At 45.1% G+C, this 20,497-nt stretch overlaps 2 long non-coding RNA genes across 8 annotated transcripts in view; one reads left to right on the plus strand and one right to left on the minus strand.

Moving 5' to 3' along the window:
- Positions 1-203: 203 nt before the first annotated feature.
- LOC121020754 (uncharacterized) overlaps positions 204-20,497 on the minus strand; it is a 63,701-nt gene continuing 43,407 nt past the window's right edge. For 2 of the 4 annotated variants that reach the window (XR_005786265.1, XR_005786266.1), the window contains exon 5: positions 18,475-18,632. This is a non-coding gene — a long non-coding RNA (uncharacterized LOC121020754). Of the gene's footprint in view, positions 263-18,474; positions 18,633-19,434; positions 19,524-20,497 lie in introns of those variants that run through there. The other 2 variants (XR_005786267.1, XR_005786268.1) reach the window with 2 other exon arrangements.
- On the plus strand, positions 15,515-19,400 carry LOC121020753 (uncharacterized). Of its 4 annotated transcripts, none has more exons than XR_005786264.1 (5): positions 15,515-15,775; positions 17,995-18,051; positions 18,957-19,017; positions 19,125-19,160; positions 19,356-19,400. It is a non-coding gene; the product is annotated as an uncharacterized LOC121020753 (long non-coding RNA). The 4 variants fall into 4 exon arrangements; XR_005786263.1 differs by having other exon boundaries at positions 19,132-19,160; positions 19,356-19,398; XR_005786261.1 differs by lacking the exon at positions 19,356-19,400 and adding an exon at positions 19,249-19,316.

Genomic DNA, 20,497 nt, shown 5'->3' on the forward strand with positions numbered 1-20,497 from the left:
GGGTCAGGTACCTGTCTATCTGACCCCAAGCACCAGGAGTCAGTGAATATTTCTAAAATAAATGAGCACAAGCACCCCATGCATCTAGATATAGCAAGTTACCATCACCCCAGAAAACTCTCTCGGGCTCCTCTGCAAAAAAGGGCGATCTTGCTACTATCCTCCATCACTGCAATTTATGCTAGTTTGTTACCTGTGTGTATAGGAACCGCACTGTGTGCATTCGATGGGGGGTGAGAGTAGGTCCTCCTAGAAGCAAACACTGAAACAGAGACAGAACAGTGAAAGTACTATTAAGGGATACTAAGAAAAACAAAGTGGAGAGCGCAGGGTGGGCAGAGAAAGCATGCAGGCAGATCTGACACATTTTTAAGACATAAAATCACCATACTCTGTCATCTCACACAGTCCTCTTCAAATTTCTAAATAGTTGTCGTATAAGGCAGTGAGATTTACGATATTTGGGGTTGTTTCCCTGTGGTCTTATGTTTTCCTACATGCATTCCCTCTTCAGTACTTAATCTGTGGCCTCAGGTGAACACTTTAGTGTGTGGATGCATCTGCGAGTCTATATGTAACGGAATATGATTGTCTTCAGATCTCAGATGTAGAACTCTGATATACACATTCTCGTAATTATCTTTTTCTTTCTTTGTCTGGTAGGGCCTGAATATTAATAGAATAAGTGTGTCGTTGTCTTCTTCTTTAAAGTAGCGATCCCCAATCCCTGGGCTGAGGCGTTAACCATCTTAGTTTAATGAACTTCTGTGAGCATCTTTTTTGATGATCATTTGTGTGGAGATATCTGAATTGAAACTGTGAGAAGGGTGAGTGAACATTTCCCAGACATTTTGCAGATGCATTCTGTATTCAGTGTCTTCTTTTCATTATGTCCTTCGAAACAAATATTACCTTTCACAAATAACACAGCTGAGACTCTGTGTAGGTCCCACTGAGAATTGGTATTCTGGCTGAGACAGGAACACAGGGAAACCTTCGGGATATTGTGAGAGAAGTTTAAGGAGATAGATCCAGCAGGGGTGGCATCTGGGTATCCCTGAATTGTAGGTTGACCCAGAGTGAAGGCCAATGCAGGCACTCAGCTGATCTAGATCCTGTCTTCACTTTTAGTCTCACTGAAGGATATGAACTAAGGCAGACAAGCATTTCCTTAAGACCAAGTTAAATTTCCTATTTATCCAGGGCATTTTTCACCCATAAATATCCAGAACCTTCAGACAACGCAGGGAGACAACAAACTTTTTAGATGATCACCTAGGTGCACTTTAACAAATAAGATATTTTGGAGAGGAACCTTGTATTGTGCACTGTGAGTGATACCACATAGCAGCTCCTGTGGAACTCATGCTCCCTGCTCAGGCTGTGGTCAGGAATGGCCTGCAACTGCATCTCACTGAACCCAGGACCCTCTCCTCTGCACTTCCTCAAACTCTGCTTAATGTCCTCAAATTCCTCAAATTTCTATTCCTGTGTGATTCAAGTTTACCCCACTCCTTCACTGGTGCTTCCATTATGGTCAACACAAGGTCTGTGTCTCATAATGCATGTGCCCCATTTCACACAGGACACCTAAGGCACCTACACTTAGGGGTGCATCTCATCCTTCACAGAACTCAAAACATTGTGTCTGTAAAATATGCACCAGTACACCCGATACATCTGTCTTTGTGTAAAAATCCTGTCTTTTTGGCAAGAGAAACCTAAAGCTGACCTCATTACAGGAAAATGATACAGTCCATTGAACATATGTCCTGAGAAACTTGAGATATGTTACAAAGTCCTCAGGCAGTTTTGCAGTTGAATTGCCAAGCCCTAACAACCATCTCTACATTTTTCCCACAAAGTATTTCACGAAGTAGATGAATATGCTTTACAAATCCCTAATCCAATTCAGGTTATCTACCCAAATGGAAGAGGTGGAGGAGGGGGAGGTGGTTCATAGCCCATGACTTGTGATGAAGGACTGTCCATGGGGTTAGGGTTAGGGGTTAGGGTTAGGTTTAGATGGTTAGAGCTAAAGGGTTAGGATTAGGGTGAAGGTTATGTTTAGGGTAGGGGTTAGGGTTGGGTGATGGTTAGGGTAGGGCTTAGGTGTTAGGGTCAGTGTCAGTATGAGCTTCAGGGTTAGGGTCATGGTCAGGGTAGTGACTGGGTCAGGGGATAGGTGTTAGGATATAGGGTTTATTGTTTAGAGTTTAGGGTTTGGGGTAAGGGTTAGGTTTTTGGGGTTAGGTGTTAGTGGTTAGGATTTAGGGTTAGGGTCAGGGTCAATGTTTAGTTTAGGGTTAGTGTTTAGGATTTATGGTTTAGGGATTAGGGTTAGAGTTTAGTGTTCAGGTGTAGGGTTAAGTTTATGGTTACAGTTAGGATTTGGGTTAGGATTGGAGTTTGGGTTCAGGGTTATGGAGTAGGGTTAAGGGTTAGTGTTATGGTTGCAGTTGGGGTTGGGATTAGGGTAGGGTTAGTGCCATGGTTTGGGTTAGGGATAAGATTTAGGGCTAGGATTAAAGTTAGGGTTTGGGTTAGGTTTAGGGTTAGTGGTTAGGATTAGGTTCTAGGACATTGCAGAGGCTGAACCCACAGCATTGAACTTGTCTCCCCGAAGGGCTGAGTTGAGGTTCCAAGGTCGTGTGCCTGTCAGGAGTAATCTCTTGGTTCCATCCCAGAAAACTCTATGGGAGAGTGGTCTGGTAGGCCTCTAGAATCATTTAGGCCTGCTGCACCCAGGTTTTGGAAATGACATGGTGATGTTCCAGGTTCTATGTCCTGATCCTGCACCACTTCTGGACCCCAGGTTCATGGTGTTGTCAGACTTTGCTTCTGGGTCCCCATGGGTAGAGAGCCTTGACTAGGGGTATGATTTGTTACAGAGATGTCACCAGGACCGAAGCGACCCTAGTCTCGTGATCTCCCTCCAGGCCTGAATTGAGGACCCATGCGACGTTGTGTGTCAACTGTAGGGTTAGGGTTGTGATAGTGTTAGGATTTGGTTGAGGTTTCTGTTTCGGTTTAGGGATAGGTTTAGGGTTATATTCCAGGAGACATCAAGCTCTGAACCCAGAGCAGTGAAAGTTGTGTCCCTGAAAGTCTAGTTTGAAGGCATAATGGAGGGTGCTGATTAGCATTAGTCTTTGAGTCATAGGCTAGACAACTGTATAGGCCACTATTCGGGTAGGCCTCTGGAAATCTCTCTGGAGCTTCAGCCGGTCCTTCAAAAGGACATAGTATATTAAAGCTTCTATGCGGAGTGATGCTGCACAGCTTGTGTTCTCCTGGCGTGTGGTGTTGTCATATGTAGTTTTGGGGTCCAATGGCAAGAGAGCCTTATCTAGGGTCAGGGTTCGTGATGTTACCAGCTCCAAGCAAAACCAGTCTCATCATCTCCCTCGAGGTCTGAAGTGAGGGCCAATATGATGATTCAGATCAATTGTAGGGTTTGGGTTCGAGTTAGGTTTCGGTTTCAGTTGACATTTCAGATTAGGGTTAGGAGTAGGGTTTGGGGTTTGTTCCTAGGAGGTTCAAGGCGCTGAACCCGTAGCAATGCACTTGTGTCCCCGAAGGACTGAGTTGAGGGCACAAGGGAGGGTGCCGGTCAGGATTTGTCTTTGGGTTCCAAGGCCAGACAACTCTTTGGGCCACTGGTCGGTTAGGCCTCAGGAATACTTTCGAGCACCTGAAGCCCAGCCTTGGAAACTACATGGTGATGTTCCAGGTTCTATGTGGAGTATCCTGCATGGCTTTTGTACCCCAGGCACATGGTGTTGTTATTTGGTATTGGGTCCCCATGGGGAAAGAGCCTTGGCTAGGATTAGGGTTAGGTCCATGGACCTCACCAGGGCTGAAGCAACTCCCGTCTCGTGATCTACCTCGAGGGCTGAAGTGAGGGCCCGTGTGGTGGTACGGGTCAAGTGTACAGTTAGGGTTTGAGACTGGGTTAGGTTTTGGTTGGCTGTTCTGGTTGGGGTTAGGGTTACAGTTAGATCCCAAGAGGCTCCAAGCACTGAACCCACAGCAGTGTGGCTGTCTACCCAAATGGCTGAGTAGAGGGCTCAAGTGCGGGTGCTGGTCAGGAGTAGTCTTTGGGTTCCTACGCCAGACACCTCTATGGGCACTGGTTGGGTAGGCGTCAGGATTCCTCTCGGATAGCTTCAGCTGGGGTTTGGAAATGACATGGTATGATCCAGATTATATGCTGAGTGATCCTGCACCATTTCTGCACCCCAGGCGCTTGGTGTTTTAAGACTTTGGTATTGGGTCCCCTTGGGAAAGAATCTTAGCTCGTGGTAGGTTTTGGCCCGGGATGTCGTCACCAGGGCCAAAGCAACTTGTCTTGTGATCTCCCTTGAGGGCTGAAGTGAGGGCCCATGTGACTGTGCGGCTCAACTGTAGGGTTAGTTTTTGAGATAGGGTTAGGTTTTGGTTGAGGGTTCTGGTTAGCGTTAGGTCCCAACAGGCTCCAGGCGCTGAAACCACAGCAGTGCAGTTGACTCCCTGAAGGGCTGAATTGAGGGCACAAGAGAGGGTGCTCTCAGGATTAGTCTTTGGATTCCAAGGCCAGACAACGGTGTGGGCCAGTGTTCGGGTAGGCCTCAGGAATACTCTCGGACAGCTGCTGCTGGGCCTTGGAAATAACATGGTGATGTTCCAGATTCTATGCTGAGTGATCCTGCACTGCTTCTGTACCATAGGCGCGTGGTGTTATCAGTTTGGTATTGGGTCCTTATGGGGAGAGAGCCTTAACTAGGGTTAGGGTTCGGTCCAGAGACGACACCAGGGCCGAAGCGACTCCAGTCTCATGATCTCCCTCGAGGGCTGAATTGAGGGTCCATGCAATGGTGTGAGTCATGGGTTATGGTTGAAGATACGGTTAGGTTTCTGTTGAGGGTTCTGGTTAGGGTTAGGTCCCAGGATTCTACCTGCGCTGAACCCACAGCAGTGCAGTTGTCTCTCCAAAAGACTGAGTTGAGGGCACAAGGGAGGGTGCCCGTCAGGATTAGTCTTTGGGTCCTAGGCCATACAATTCTATGGACCACTCGTCTGTTAGGCCTCAGGAATTCTCCAGATCACCTGTAGTCGGGCCTTGGAAATGACTTGGTGATGTTCCAGGTTCTATACTGAGTGATCCTACATCGCTTCTGGACCCCAGGCACGTGGTGTTGCGAGAGTTTGGTGTTGGGTCCCCATGGGGAGAGAGCCCTAGCTAGGGTTAGGGTTTGGTCCAGGGATGTCGCCAAGTGCAAAGCGACTCAAGTCTCGTGATCTCCCTCAAGGGCTGAAGTGAGAGCCCATGTGACGGTGCAGGTCAAGTGTAGGCTTAGGTTTCGACATAGGGTTAGGTTTTGGTTGAGGGTTTTGGTTAGGGGTAGGGTTAGGTCCCAGGAGGCACCTGGCGCTGAGTCCACAGCAGTGCAGTTGTCTTCCTGAAGGGCTGAGTTGAGGGCACATGGGAGGATGGTGGTCAGGTTTAGTCTTTCCGTTCCAATTCCAGACAACTGTATGCCGTTGGTCATGTAGGCCTCAGCAATCCTTTCGGGCAGCCTCGGTCGGGCCTGAGAAATGAAATACTGAGATTCCCGGTTCTATCCCTAGGGATCCTGCACTGCTTCTGGACCTCAGGCATGTGATGTTGTCAGAATTTGGTATTGGGTCCCCATGGGGAGACAGCCTTAGGTAGGGTAAGTGTTCCATCCAGGGATGTCGCCAGGGCTGAAACAACACCACTGTTGTGCATTCATTGGACGGCTGATGTGAGGGGACTTGTGTGTCTGTGAGTCTGCTGTAGAGTTAGTGTGCTAGATATGGTTAGGTTTAGGGTGAGGGTTATGGTTCGGTTCACTGTTAGGGTGAGGTCCCAGGTGACTGAGGCAGTGACTCTACAGCAGAGTAGTTGTCTCCCTGAAGGCCTTAGTGCAGTACGGAGGAGAGGGTGTCAGTTAGCATTAGTCTTTGGGTTCCAAAGCCAGACCAACATATGGCCCACCCTTCAGGTGGGCCTCAGGAATCCTCTCTTGCAGCTGCTGTCGTCTTTGCAGATGACATGGTGATGTTCTATGTTCCATGCTGAGTATTTCTGCACCGATTCTCAAACCCATGTGCGTGCTGTTGTCAGACTTTGGGATTGGGTCCCCATGGGGAGAGTGCCTTAGCTAGGGTTAGGGTTCAGTCCAGGGAAGTCACCAGGGCTGCAGCAACTCCAGTTTTGTGATCTTCCTCAAGGGCTGTCTTGAAGGCCTGTTTGAGGGCGCAGGTCAAGTGTGGGTTATGGTTAGAGATCGTTTAGGTGTGGCGTTAGGTTTATGTTTAGGTTTACGGATAGGTTTACGGTTAGAGTTAGGGTTACGTCCCATCAGGTTCCAGGGACTGATCCACAGGAGAACGGTTGTTTACCTGAAGGGGGTAGTGGAGTACACAATGGAGGGTGCTGTTCAGGATTAGTCTTTGGGTTCCAACTTTAGATAAATATATGGGCCACCCTTCAGGTAGGCCTCAGGATTCTTCTCGTGAAGCTACTTTCATGCTTTGCATATGACATGGTGATGTTCCACGTTCCATGCCTAGTATTTATGCACCGATTCTCCATCCCGTGTATGTGCTGTTGTCAGACTTTGGAAATGAGTCCCCATGGGGATAGACACTTAGCTAGGGTCAGGGTTCAGTACAGGGAAGTCGTCAAGTCTGAAGCGACACCAGTGTATTGAATTCCATGGAGGGCTGAAGTGAGGGCACATTCGCGGCTGTGAATCTGGTTTAGAGTTAGTGTGCTAGATAGGGTTAGGTGTAGGGTGAAGGTTATGGTTAGGGTTATGATTAGAGTTAGGGTTAGGTCTCAGGAGGCTCTAGGCACTGAAACCACAACAGTGGTGTTGTCTCCACGAAGAGGTGAGTGGTGTCCCCAAGGGAGGGTGTCAGTTAGGATACGTCTTTGGGTTCCAAGGCCAGACAAATGTAAGGGCCACCCTTCAGTTAGGCCTCAGGATTTGTCTCGTGCCGCTGCAGTCGTTCTTTTGAAATGACATGGTGATGTTCCACATTCCATGTCGAGTATTTCTGTACCAATTCTCGAAATTGTGTGCATGCTGTTGTCAGACTTGGAATTGGGTCCCGACGGGGAGAGAGCCTTACCTAGGGTTTGGGTTAGGTCCAGGGAAGTCAGCAGTAGCAAATCGACTCCAGTTTTGTGATCTCCCTAGAGGACTGAATTGAGGGCCCATGGGACAGTTCGGGTCAAGTGTAAGATTTGGGTTAATGTTAGGGTTAGGTGTAGGGTGAGGGTTACGGTTAGGGTTACATTAGGGCTAGGGTTAGGTCCCAGGAGGCTTTAGGCACTGACTCCACAGCAGAGCAGTTGTTTCCCCGATGGGCTGAGTGGAGTACACAAGGGAAGGTGCCAGTCAGGATTAGTCTTTGGGTTCCAATGCCAAACAAATATTGGGCAAGCCTCACATAGGCCTCAGGAATCCTCTCGTTCAGCTGCAGTTCTGCTTTGAAAATGACATAGTGAAGTTCCATGTTCCATGTCGAGTTTTTCTGCACGGATACGCAAACCCGTGTATGTGCTCTTGTCAGACTTTGGAATGGGTCTCCATGGGGTCAGAGCCTCAGTTAGGTTTAGGTTTTGGTCCAGGGACTTCACCAGGACAGAAGCCCTAACAGTGTTGTGAGTACCATGGGGGGAAGAAGTGAGGGTACATGTGTGGCTATGGGTCTGGTGTAGCTTATTGATATTGATAGGGTTAGGTGTAGGGTCAGGATTATGTTTAGCATTAGGATTAGGTTTAGGTCCCAGAAAACTCCAGACACTGATCCCACAGCAGAGCTTGTGTTAACCTGAAGGGCCGAGTACACAAGGGAGGGTGCTGGTCAGGATTAGCCTTTGACTTCAAGGCCAGACAAATGTATGTGCCGCCCTTCGTGTAGGACTCAGGAAGCTTCTCGTGCAGCTGCAGTTGCGCTTTTGAAATGACATGGTGATGTTTTATGTTCCGTGACAAGTATTTCTGCACTGATTCTTGAACCCGTGTGCGTACTGTTGTCAGACTTTGGAATTGGGTCCCCGGGGGAGAGAGACTCAGCTAGCATTAGGGTTTGGTCCAGGGAAGTCGCCAGGGCCGAAGCAACTCCAGTTTTGATCTCCCTCGAGGGCTGACCTGAGGGCACATGCGAGGGTGTGGTTCAATGTAGGGTAGGGTTAGATACAGGGGTAGGTGTAGGGTAGGGTAATGGTTAGAGGTATGGTTAGGGTTACGGTTAGGTCTCTGGAGGCTCCAGGCTCTGAACGCACAACAATGTAGTAGTCTCCACGAAGGGCGTAGTGGAGTGCTCAAGGGAGCATGCCAGTCAGGATTAGTCTTTGTGTCCAAGGCCAGAGAAATGTATGGGCCACCCTTCCTATAGGCCTCAGGAATCCTCTCATGCAACTGCCCTTGTGCTTTGGAAATGACAAGGTGATGTTCGACTTTCCATGCCGGTTATTTCTGCACTGATTCTCGATCCAGTGTGCATGCTCTTGTCAGATTTGGATTTGGGCACCATGGGATAGAGACTTAGCTAGGGTTATGGTTCAGTCCTGGGACGTCGCCATGAATAAAGCGACACCACTTTTGTGAACTCCATGGAGGGCTGAAATTAGGAACACGCATGGCTGTGGATCTGGTTCAGAGTTAGTGTGGTAGATAGGGTTAGTTGTAGTGTGAGGGGTATGTTTAGGTTACAGTTAGTGTTTTGTTTAGGTCCCCAGAGGCTCCAGGCACTGACCCCACAGCACAGCAGTTGTATCCCCAGATGCTGAGTGGAGTACACAAGGGAGGGTGCCGGTCAGTATCAGTCCTTAGGATCCAAAGGCAGAGAGACGTATGGGCCACCCTTCAAATAGGCCTCAGGAATCCTGTTGTGCAGCTGCAGTCGTGCTTTGCAAATAACATGGTGATGATACACATTCCATGCCAGGTATTTCTACACCTATTTTCGAACCTCGTGTGTGCTATTGTCAGATTTTGGACTTGGTTCCCCATGGGGAGAGACACTTAGATAAGTTTAGGTTTTGGTCCAGGAATGTCACCAGGGCCGAAGCAACTCCAGTGTTGTCAATTCCATGGAGCTCTGAAGTCAGGGCACATGCACAGCTGTGGGTCTTGTGTAGACTTAATGAGATAGATAGGGTTCAGTGTAGGGTGACATTTGTGGTTAGGGTTACTGTTATGTTTAGGTGTAGGTCCCACCAGACTCCAGACACAGACCCCAAACACAGCAGGTGTCAACCTGAAGAGCTGAGTGTAGTACACAAGGAAGGGTGCCCGTCAGTCTTCGTATTTGGGTTCCAAGTCCAAACAAATGTATGGGCCACCCTTTGGGTAGGCCTCAGGATTCCTCCCGTGCAGCTGCAGTCACGATTTGGAAGTGGCATGGTGAGGTTCCAAGTTCCATGTCAACTATTTCTGGACCAATTCTTGAGCCAGTGTGCGAGCTGTTGTCAGACATTGGAATTGGGTCCCAATGGGTACAGAGCCTTAGCTAGGGTTAGAGTTCGTTCCATCGGTGTGGCCATGGTTGAAGAGGCTCCAGTCTCGTGATCTCGCTGGAGGGTTGAATTGAGTGCCCATGCGAGTGTGTGGGTCAAGTGTAGTGTTTAGGTTAGACATAGGGTTAGGTGTAGGTTGAAGTTTACCATTAGGGTTATGATTAGGGTTAGGGTTAGGTCCTAACCCAGCAAGCTCCAGGCACTGAACGCACAGCAGAGCAATTGTCTCCCTGAAGGGCTAAGTGTAGGACACAAGGGAGGGTGCCTGTCAGGATTAGTCTTTGGGTTCCGAAGCCCAGGCAAATGTATGGGCCACCCATCGGGTAGGCCTCAGGAATCCTCTTGTGCAGTTGCAGTCGCGCTTTTGAAATTACATGGTTATGTTCCACGTTCCATGCTGAGTATTTTTGCACCGATTTTCGAACCCTTGTGGGTGCTGTTGTCAGATTTTAGAATTGGGTCCCCATGGGGAGAAAGCCTTGGCTAGGGTTACAGTTCAGTCTATTGAAGTCAACAGGGCTAAAGTGACTCCAGTCTCATGATCTCCCTTGAGGGCTGTGTTGAGGGCCCTAGCGAAGGTGGGAGTCAAGTATAGGGTTCAGTTAGAGATAGGGTTAGGTGTAAGTTGAGGGTTATGTTTAGGGTATTGGTTAGGGTTAGGTTTAGGTCCCATGAGGCTCCAGGCACTGAACCCACAAGAGTGCAGTTGTCTCCCCGAAAGGCTGAGTGGAGTGCATAAGGGAGCGTACTGGTTAGTATCATTTCTTAGGATCCAAGGGCAGAGAGATGTTTGCGCCACCCTTGGAATAGGCCTCAGGAATCCTGTCGTGCAGCCGCAATCACACTTTGCAAACGACATGGTTATGTTCCACGTTCCATGCCGAGTATTGTTGCACCGATTCTCGAACCCATGTGCGTGATGTTGTCAGACTTTGGAATCGGGTCCCCATGGGGACAGACACTTAGCCAGGGTAAGGGTTCGGTATAGGGAAGTCACTAAGTCCGAAGCAACACCAATGTTGTTAATTCCATGGAGGGCTGAAGTGAGGGCACATGTGCGGCTGCGGATCTGGTTTACATTTCATGTGCTAGATAGGGTTAAGTGTAGGGTGAGGGTTATGGTTAGGGTTATGGTTACGGTTAGTGTTTAGTCCCAGGAGGCTTTCCATCCATGTAGTTTCAATCGGCAAGATTTTATTCTTTTTGATTGCTAAGTAATAATCCATTGTGTGTGTGTGTATATATATATATATATACACACACATATACATATATGTATAGACACATACACATATACATACTATGTATATATGTATGTATATATACCATGTCTTTATCCATTCATCTGTTGATGGACATTTGGGCTTTTTCCATACTTTATTGTTGATAGTACTGCTATAAACTTTGGGGTTCACGTGTCCCTTCGAAATACATATCTGTATCCCTTGCATAAATACCTACTAGTGCACATGCTGGGTTGTAGAACAGTTCTTTCATTTTTTTGAGGAACCTACATACTGTTTTCAAGAGTGGCTGCACCAGCAGTGCCAGACAGTGCACCAGTGCACCAGCAGTGCAAGAGTTGCTCTTTATCCATTTCCTCGCCAACATCTGTTGTTGCCTGCGTTGTTAACGTTAGCCATTCTCACAGGGGTGAAGGGGTGTTTATTGTGGTTTTGATTTGTATTTTCCTGATGATGAGTGATTTTGAGCATTTCTTCATGTGTCGGTTGGCCATCTGGATGTCTTCCTTGGAGGAATGTTTGCTCATGTCTGCCCATTTCTTCACTGGATTACTTGTTTTTCGGGTGTTGAGTTTGGCATGTTCTTTATAGATTTTGAATACTAATCCTTTATCTCATATGTCGTTTGCAAATATCTTCTCCCATTCTGTTGGTTGCCTTTTAGTTTTGCTGATTGTTTCCTTCTCTGTGCAGAAGCTTTTTATTTTGATGAGGTCCTAATAGTTCATTTTTGCTTTTGTTTCCCTTCCCTCTGGAGACGTGTTGAGTAAGAAGTTGTGGACGCCAACCTTAAGAGGTTTTTTCCTGCTTTCCCCTTGAGGATTTTGATGGCTGCCTATCTTACGTTTAGGTCTTTCATCCGTTTTGAGTGTCTTTTTGTGTGAGAAAGTGGTCCAGGCTCATTCTTCTGCATCTCACTGTTCAGTTTTCCCAGCACACTTGCTGAGGAGACTGTCTTTATTCCGTTGGATCTTCTTTCTTTTGGACAAAGATTAGTTGGCCATACACATCTGTGGGTCCAATTCTGTGCTCCTATTCTTTTCCATTGATCTGAGTGTCTGTTCTGTGCCAGTACCATACTGTCTTGATGATTACAGCTTTGTAATACAGCTGTAAGTCCAGGATTGTGATACCTCCTACTTAGGTTTTCTTTTTCAAGATTGCTTTGGCTATTCAGGGTCTTTTCTGGTTCCATACAAATTGAAGGATTGTTTGTTGTAACTCTGTGGAGAATGCTGGTGTTATTTCGCTAGGTATTGCTTTGAATATGTAGATTGCTTTGGGTACTATTGACATTTTGACAATATTTGTTCTTCCTATCCAGGAGCATGGAATGTTTTTCGTTTTTGTGTTTGTCATCTTCAATTTCTTTCATAATCTTTCTATAGATTTCAGTGTATAGATTTTTCACCTCTTTGGTTAGATTTATTCCTAGGTATTTTACGGGTTTTGGTGCAATTGTAAACGGGATGGATTCTGTGATTTCTCTTTCTGTTGCTTTTTTGTTTGTGTACAAGAATGCAATTAATTTCTGTGTATTGATTTTATATCCTGCCACTTTGCTGAATTCATGGATCATTTTAGCAGGTTTTGGTGGAATCCTTTTATCAAGAAAGGATGCTGTATTTTGCCAAATGCTTTCTCTGCATCTATTGAGTGCATCATGTGGTTCTTGTCCCTTCTTTTATTGATGTGATGAATCACATTGATTATTTTGTGGATATGGATCCAGCCTTGCATTCCAGGTATAAATCCCACTTGGTCGTGGTGAATAAAGTTTAAATGTATCATTGGATCTGGTTGGCTAATATCTTGTGGAAGATTTTTGCGTCCATGTTCATCATGAAAATTGGTCTATACTTCTCCTTTTTTGTTTTGGAATCCAGGTAATGCCGACTCATAGGAAGAGTTTGGATGTTTTCCTTCCATTTCTATTTTTGGCACAGCTTCAAGAGAATAGGTGTTAACTCTTCCTTAAATGTTTGGTAGAATTCCCCTGGAGAGCCATCTGGCCCTGGGCTCTTGATTTTTGGGAGATTTTTGATTACTAATTCAATTCTTTACTGGTTATGGGTCTGTTCAAATTTTCTATTTCTTCCTCTTTCAGTTTTCGTAGTTTGTATATTTCTAGGAATTTGTCCATTTCTTCCAGATTGCCCATTTTATTGGTATATAATTGCTGATAATATTCTCTTATTCTTGTTTGTATTTCTCCTGTGTTGGTTGTGATCTCTCCTCTTTCATTCTTGATTTTATTTATTTGGGTCCGTTCCTTATTCTTTTTGATCCAACTGGCTGGTGGTTTATCACTTTTATTAATTATTTCAAAGAACCAGCTTCTGGTTACATTGATCTCTTCTACTGTTTCTGTGTGTGTGTGTGTGGGGGGGGTTGTTGTTGTTTTTGTTCTTGTTTTCAGTTTTGAAAGCATTGATTTTTGCTGTAATCTTTATCATTTCTTGTCTTCTGCTGGATTTGGTTTTTATTGGATGATCTTTTTTCCATTACTTTAAGGTATAAGCTTAGGTTGTGTATCTGAGACTTTTCTTCCCTCTTTAGGAAGACCTGGATTGCTAAACTTCCTCTTATGACTACCTTTGCTGCATCCCAGAGGTTTTGGGCTGTGGTGTTATCAGTTTTATTGGATTCCACATACTTTTTAATTTTCCCTTTAACTTCTTGGTTCACCCATTCATTCTTTGTTTTTAATTTTAGTTTTTATTATTTACAACTTACATCCAAATTAGTTACCGTATAGTGCAACAGTTATTTCATGAGTAGATTCCTTAGTGCCCCTTACCCATTTAGTCCATCCCCCCCAACCCCTCCAGTAACCCACTGTTTGTTCTCCATATTTATGTGTGCGCTTCTTTTCTACACCTCCCTGTTTTTATATTATTTGTTTCCCTTCCATTATATGTTCATCTGTTTTTGTCTCTTAAAGTCCTCCTATGAGTGAAATCATGATATTTGTCCTTCTCTGACTACTAATTTCACTTAGCATAATACCCTCTAGTTCCAACCATGTAGTTGCAAATGGCAAGATTTCATTCTTTTTGATTGCTGAGTAATACTCCATCACACACACACACACACACACACACACACCCCACATCTTCTTTATCCATTCATCCATCAATGGACATTTGGGCTTTTTCCATACTTTGGCTATTGTTGATAGTGGTGCTATAATTATGGGGGTGGATGTGTCCCTTCGAAACAGCACACCTGTATCCCTTAGATAAATGCCTAGTATTGCAATTGCTGTGTCGTAGGATAGCTCTCTTTTTAGCTTTTTGAGGAGCCTCCGTATTCTTTTCCAGACTGGCTGCAGCAGCTTGCATTCCACCATTCATTGTTCAGTAGGATGTTCTTTAGTCTACAAGTATTTGTTATCGTTCCAAATTTTTTCTTGTGGTTGATTTCGAGTTTCATAGCATTGGGGCTGAAACTATGCATGGTATGATCTCTATCTTTTTGTACTTGTTGAGTACAAGTAAACATAAAATTATTTTTGTTTATTTTAGAGAGACACACAGCATGAGCGGGGGAGGGGCAGAGAGAGAGGGAGACACAGAATCCGAAGCAGGCCTCAGGCTCTGAGCTGTCAGCACAGAGTCCGACACAGGGCTCAAACTCACAAACCATGAGATGATGACCTGAGCTGAAGTCAGATGCTTAACGGACTGAGCCCCCCAGGCACCCACTTTAATGAAATTTTAAATGACACCGTTCAAAGTGCACTTGCTACCTTGCAAACTCAGAGACAAAGAAATGTGAAGAAACAGGAAGTGGTAAGAGTTGTCTGCTGAGTTTTACCGTAATTTGGCTTTGGAGGCTTTTTGTTCATTGGGTGAAGTGAGCACAGCATATTTGCCTGCCATTTACCACAGTAGACAGTGGGTCTCTGGGAGCCAAAACTCTTTCTGACCAATGAGCTGGAATTTTACTAGGACCGCCAAGATGAGTTTTGCAATTTCAAGGACTAGGAGTTATCTTTTATTTTCACAACTAGGTAATTATCACATCATTCAACCCCGCCCTCCAAGATATGTAGAAAATACCCAAATATAGTTGAGAGAGAACGGGTTATAGCCAAAGTGTATAATTCTTTCCCTTTAAAAAGCATGTTTAAATTGTTTTATGATTTTTTTCAATTTTAGCGAGGGGGCATGCAAGTGGGGGAGAAGGCAGAGGGAAAGAGAGAGAATCTTAAGCAGGATTCACGCTCAGTGTGGAGCCCAACACAGGTCTGGATCACATGATCCTACAATCATGACCTGACCCAAAATCAAGAGTCTGATGCTCAACTGACTGAGCCACCCAGGTGTTCAATAGTCTCTTTCTCTCTGAATGCTGAATAGTAAATTTTCAACGTGAATGGGGGGATAAACAGGCATGCATGCATGCATACATACATACATACATACACACATACGTATACCACTATGAAAGCCATGAGTTGTTAGACATGAGCTATTTTCCATCATCTTTATCTTCTAGTTATATTCATGCCTCAAGGTGTTCGTTGATTGCAATGCACGATCTTGCTGTGTGAGGTACAAATTGTTGTGTGATCAGTTTTCCGTGGAAGTCTTTCCTCATATCTGCCTTGACCACAAGATGCAAATGTTGAATTTGAGGATGTAGAGCTAAGAGTCTCGAGGTCCAATAACTGTCAATTAGAAGTTACATTTTCTGTTGGGGGGAAATCCCCATATGATGTCAATGACTTTGCATTGGTAAGGGAAAGAATACTTTCATGCCTTCATGGTTCTTGCGCTTTTTGTGTCTCACCAAAATCAAGACTCAGGTCATGTGCACGTTTATCAAGAAAATACCTTTTTTCTCCAGAAAATAAAAACGCCCTGGAAGACAAGTGTGATGCATTGAGGTCCGTGAAAGCCACAAAGGAAGCAAAAGTCAAACAGCTGAAGGAGAAAGCATATAACCTGGAAGAATTCTATGAACAAAGAAAAGTGCCTACAAAAAAGTAAGATGGGGGCGCCTTGGGTGGCTCAGTTGGTTGAACATCCAACTTCGGCTAAGGTCATGATGTCACGGTCCATGAATTCAAGCCCCGTGTTGGGCTCTGTGTTGACAGTTCAGAGCCTGGAGCTTGCTTTGGATTCTGTATCTCCCTCTGCCCCTACCCAACTCAAACTCTGTCTCTATCAAAAAATGAATAAACGTTAAAAAAATTTAGAAAAGTAAGACATTCATGTGAGAATTGTCACAAGGACTGGATTGTCTGGGAGAACATGGCAGCCAGTAGAGATAATTGTATTTCTTTTGGAACTGGGTCCAGAGTATTTTTGCCAAATGCATTCAGTAGAATTGCACCTTCCCTTCCTACCTTGCTTTCTGTCCTAAGTGCTTGTCACACATTGTGCCATGTTTTTGGGGCGGAAGAGGGAAGGTACCATCATTAATAACGTTAATACTTGGATCCACTCTGGATCCACCTACACTTTCCTATAGGTTTCAATCGCATCACACTGTTTTGTCACCCAGCAATTAGGTCATTTTTGTTTAGGACCAGACATGGGTCAAAAATGTGTGGGGAAAAAATTGAATTACCTTGCTGCAGAAACAATGGAAGTTGCTTTCTGGAAAGTGGGTATGGGTACCAGCAGTACTGGATCCCTGCATCCATTCTTCCAGTGAGATTGTTCACTGCAGGCCCAATCCCTAAGAAAGTCAAGTTGTTTCCTGTCCCCTGATTTTTTAAGTGTAACTCTTCTGAGTCTTGGCCAAAGCCCACAGCTTCACTAGGGCTCATCTTTGCTGGCCGCCCCTGAACTACACTTGTTTACTTCTAAGTCTGTGTCCATAAAGTTGTTCAGCTTCCTTGCTGTTCAAATGTATGCCCCCCACATCAATGATGAGTCCTAGGGAGTTTGGGTCCAACTGCCGGGCTGGCTTTGTCCTGGGCTTCCTTCTTCTCCATCTTGGTCTTGTGTGTCTTCGTGGGGTTGTCAGATATTTGGTGCATTCAGTCACATGTTTCCTCCTTTGTACAGTATTTCCTTTTGTTCTCAGGAGGAGATGGGGGACTTGAGAGTCCCTCACTCGTGTTGGAAAGTGAAGTCTTCCTTCTCTTCCCTGGAGACTCACCTTTATGTTTGTCCTTCCCACAGCTGAGGTTAGGGCTTGCTCTGTCTCACTGGCATCTTGGTTTTGTTAACTTGTAAGCTCTTTCTGTGAGTGGGTACAGCACCCTGACCACCTCTCTATCTTCAACCCCTTACAACAGAGCCACTACATTACAACCACTCCAGCAACCATTTGCTGAAGGACTGCCTGAGAGGACAGAAGGAAATGCATGTGCCTTTCTCTGTCTAGTGCTTTTGTGTCATTTTCTAAGAGATTTTCAATTTTGCATGTGATTCTTGAGTACATAAAGTGTCAAGTTGAATCCGTCTCAATCAACACTACAAAGAGAATAGTCTGAAGGCAACACAGCCACCCAGCCTTGCCAAGCATTGCCTTTTGCTGCCTTCACTATCCATGGAATGAGTCTTGTTAAAGTAGATTTGGCTCCATGAAGTTGAGAGTTTTCCACCTGAAATCTGTTTCCTGGAAGTAAACCCAGACTGTGTGACAGTTCATATCAGGTTGTACGTCAGGAGATGTTGTTCTAAGATTGGCCTTTTGAAGGTGGAGGCAGGGGTTGCAGTCCTGAACGCTAGCGATGTCTGGGAGTGAGCTGCAATTTTAGTGAAACCATATTCTGGAAGGTCGTCTTTCAGGTGATTGCCTGTGTCATGGTACAACTTTTGGACTGAGAATCAGGGCTCCCCATGGAGGTGTAAGACTAGTGATGATCCCCTGTGTCATCCTAATGGGTACAGTTGGTCAGATACGGTTTTTCACTCACTGATGAAATGAGTCTTCACCATCTCAAACAAAAGACCAACTCTGGGAAGGCACAAAGTACAATGTTATTTGATGACTTTATGATAAAGGAGAGGAAACAAGAGAACTAGAAAGACAGCTCCAATAGCAGAGACGTGGCAGCAGACAGAAGTTGAATTTTCTTGAATTTAAATGGGGTGTTCACTTCATTTCTCTGATTGGGTTGTCAGTCTGTGCATTTATGGGAGAAGTGGGGAAAGGGATATTTGCATAGGCCTTCAAGAGTGCTGGGAGGTAAAAAGGGGGAACTTCTGGACCTTGTTCCTGACTGTGTATGTATCTTTCCCATCTTAGGAAGCTGAAAATGACACTGTGAACTGGCGGCAAAGAAGAATCAGCTGGCAGCTGCAGGTAAAATTCGAAAATAGCTACAGAAGGGGCGCCTGAGTGGCTCAGTCATTTATGCGTCCAACTTCAGCTCAGGTCATAATTTCACAGTCCATGAGTTCGAGCCCCGTGTCAGGCTCTGTGCTGACAGGTCAGAGCCTGGAGCCTGTTTCAGATTATGTTACATCTCTCTCTGTCCCTCCCCCGTTCATGCATGTGCTCACTCTCTGTGTCTCAAAAATAAATAAACATTAAAAAAAAGAAAATAGCTACAGAAGAAATAAACAAGTGAGTTCAGCTAGTAATTACCAGCAGCTAATGAAACCGCTGTTCATTATTGTGTTTTTAATCTTTTTGCAATGTTTAAAGTCAACATATGCATAGAGTATTAACAGATAAAAAAGGTAAGTTTTAGAAAGAATAAAACAAGTTTCTAAACATTTGCAGATCTCAAGTAGTGGCCAGACTGTGTGGAAACTTTGTCCATGCTAACATTCCTCCGGGGTGGTGTCAATTGTCATAATCTGTAGGAAAGCAGTGTGTCGTACAATGAATCATACCCATCAATGTGGTAGTGCCACTTCATGGCCCTCGTCTTTGCAACCCTGGGAAACATGGTGAGGATATAAGTTATAGAATAATAGAGCTTTATGATAAAAGACACTTGTCACATGATGAGTTAGAGAAAGATTGAAAATGGGAAGGAATTCTATGAACTCTGAACCCTACAGGCATGGAATAATGAGTAAGGAAAGGATGTAACAATAGCTTTGATCCTACTGTACATTGATAATCATGTGCAAAGTGTTTCATGTGTAAGAATAAATTGTATCAGGGGACAGATACGAGGTTGTTGGGAACGTGGGCAGATTATTTAAAATCGTACCCAATATTGAGCCTTATCTGACAAGAGCAATTGTAACTCACAGGCAACAAATGGAACAAACACGGGAACAGCTGCAGCAGGCAGAGCTCACCTTTAGATACCAGGTAACCTGAGTTCTTCCTGACATACTGAACCCTTAGCACCTCATGCAGGTGAGTGTAGTGGCCCTTGGAATCCCTAACCACGGGCTTTTCATTGTTGGCCTTTTCAGCTCGCAGTTCATGAGAAGAATGCTCAGGACAACTAGGTAAGTGTTTTCTTGTTTCCTCCTCTTTCTTTGGTGCACAGTGTGGCACCACCTTGCGACTGAAGGTGGATGTGTTTTTTCTCCCCAGATCAAGACTCAGATCTGGGACAGGGAGATGGCGGAGCAGGGCACGGAGGTCGCTTACTTGAAATACAGGTGTGGTCATTTGACTTGCGTTTTTATGGGTGTTTCCAGGGATGACGCCTGCACTGTTAGTTGTCTAGTAGACGACGTGGTGTTTGCGACTCTTATAGAAGTCCATTATTTTTCTGTATCCAAGACTGGATGGAATGGAAGCAAAGAGGCTGCCTGAGGGATACACGAGCCAGAAACCAATGGCTGCAAGACCAGAGACGCAGAACCCTCCAAGGACAGGTAAGGAGCACGTTGTGATGTGCTGCAATCTTAACTTCTGCTGTGCAGCCTGTTCCTGTGGATGATCATTGTGTGGTCTGGAAAGAATCACAAGCACTAAGGACGGCAGGTGGTCTGAAGGGGTGACAGAAGGGTGTTCTCCTCTGGTGTTGCACACAGTGAGGCACTTGTTCCTGTGACTGGTGGAGCTCATGCCCCTCCTCTGACTGTGACCCTCCCACCTCCTCTAGCCTCCCCCTGTCTGAAGAGCCTGGAAAGGATGACAGGACATGGGCCTCATCCTTCTTCCCACCCAGACTCAATGTGAAGACTTTATTTGAGGAGAAGGTCATTTATTCACTAGTTTTAACCGTCTTTATTTTTGTTTGCTTTTGGGATGTAGCCCTACATCCCTCAATTCAAGTTCCATAAAGCTTAGCTCAGTCCTCTGATGTTATCAGTGCAACTCTGCAGCTTCACTGCTAACATCTCACAGTTTTCCTTTTCTCAATAGTGTAAAATTAGTCTTTCATTATATACTAACAGCTCTCATGTGGAAGACGGCTTGTAGATAAGCTGAGAGATTGAACAATTTGCCTGAAGTCTGAAGAAATGCACGCTTCTTGAGGACTCATTGAGGATATACACCAAACCAGTATTCTCAATGTTATTCTTTTTTTATTTTTAAATTTATTTAAGTTTATTTATTTTGAGAGAGGCAGAGACAGAATGCCAAGCAGGCTCCACACTTTCAGTGAGGAACCCAACGCTGGGCTTGAATTCACAAGCTGTGAGATCGTGACCTGAGCCAAAATTAAGAGTCGGATGCTGAATTCAAGCATCCTCATATTAATTCTTGATCTGTAATGACATCATGATTTCCCATGATGTATACGGAGAAAACTGCTTTACTGATGAATTCTTAATTGCTAGTTGTGCCTGACCTGTCCACACTTATGTGATTAATTACGAAACAACATGAA

The sequence above is a fragment of the Herpailurus yagouaroundi genome, unplaced genomic scaffold (genome assembly GCF_014898765.1).
Source record: "Herpailurus yagouaroundi ecotype Mexico unplaced genomic scaffold, PumYag 251, whole genome shotgun sequence".
NCBI lineage: Eukaryota > Metazoa > Chordata > Mammalia > Carnivora > Felidae > Herpailurus > Herpailurus yagouaroundi.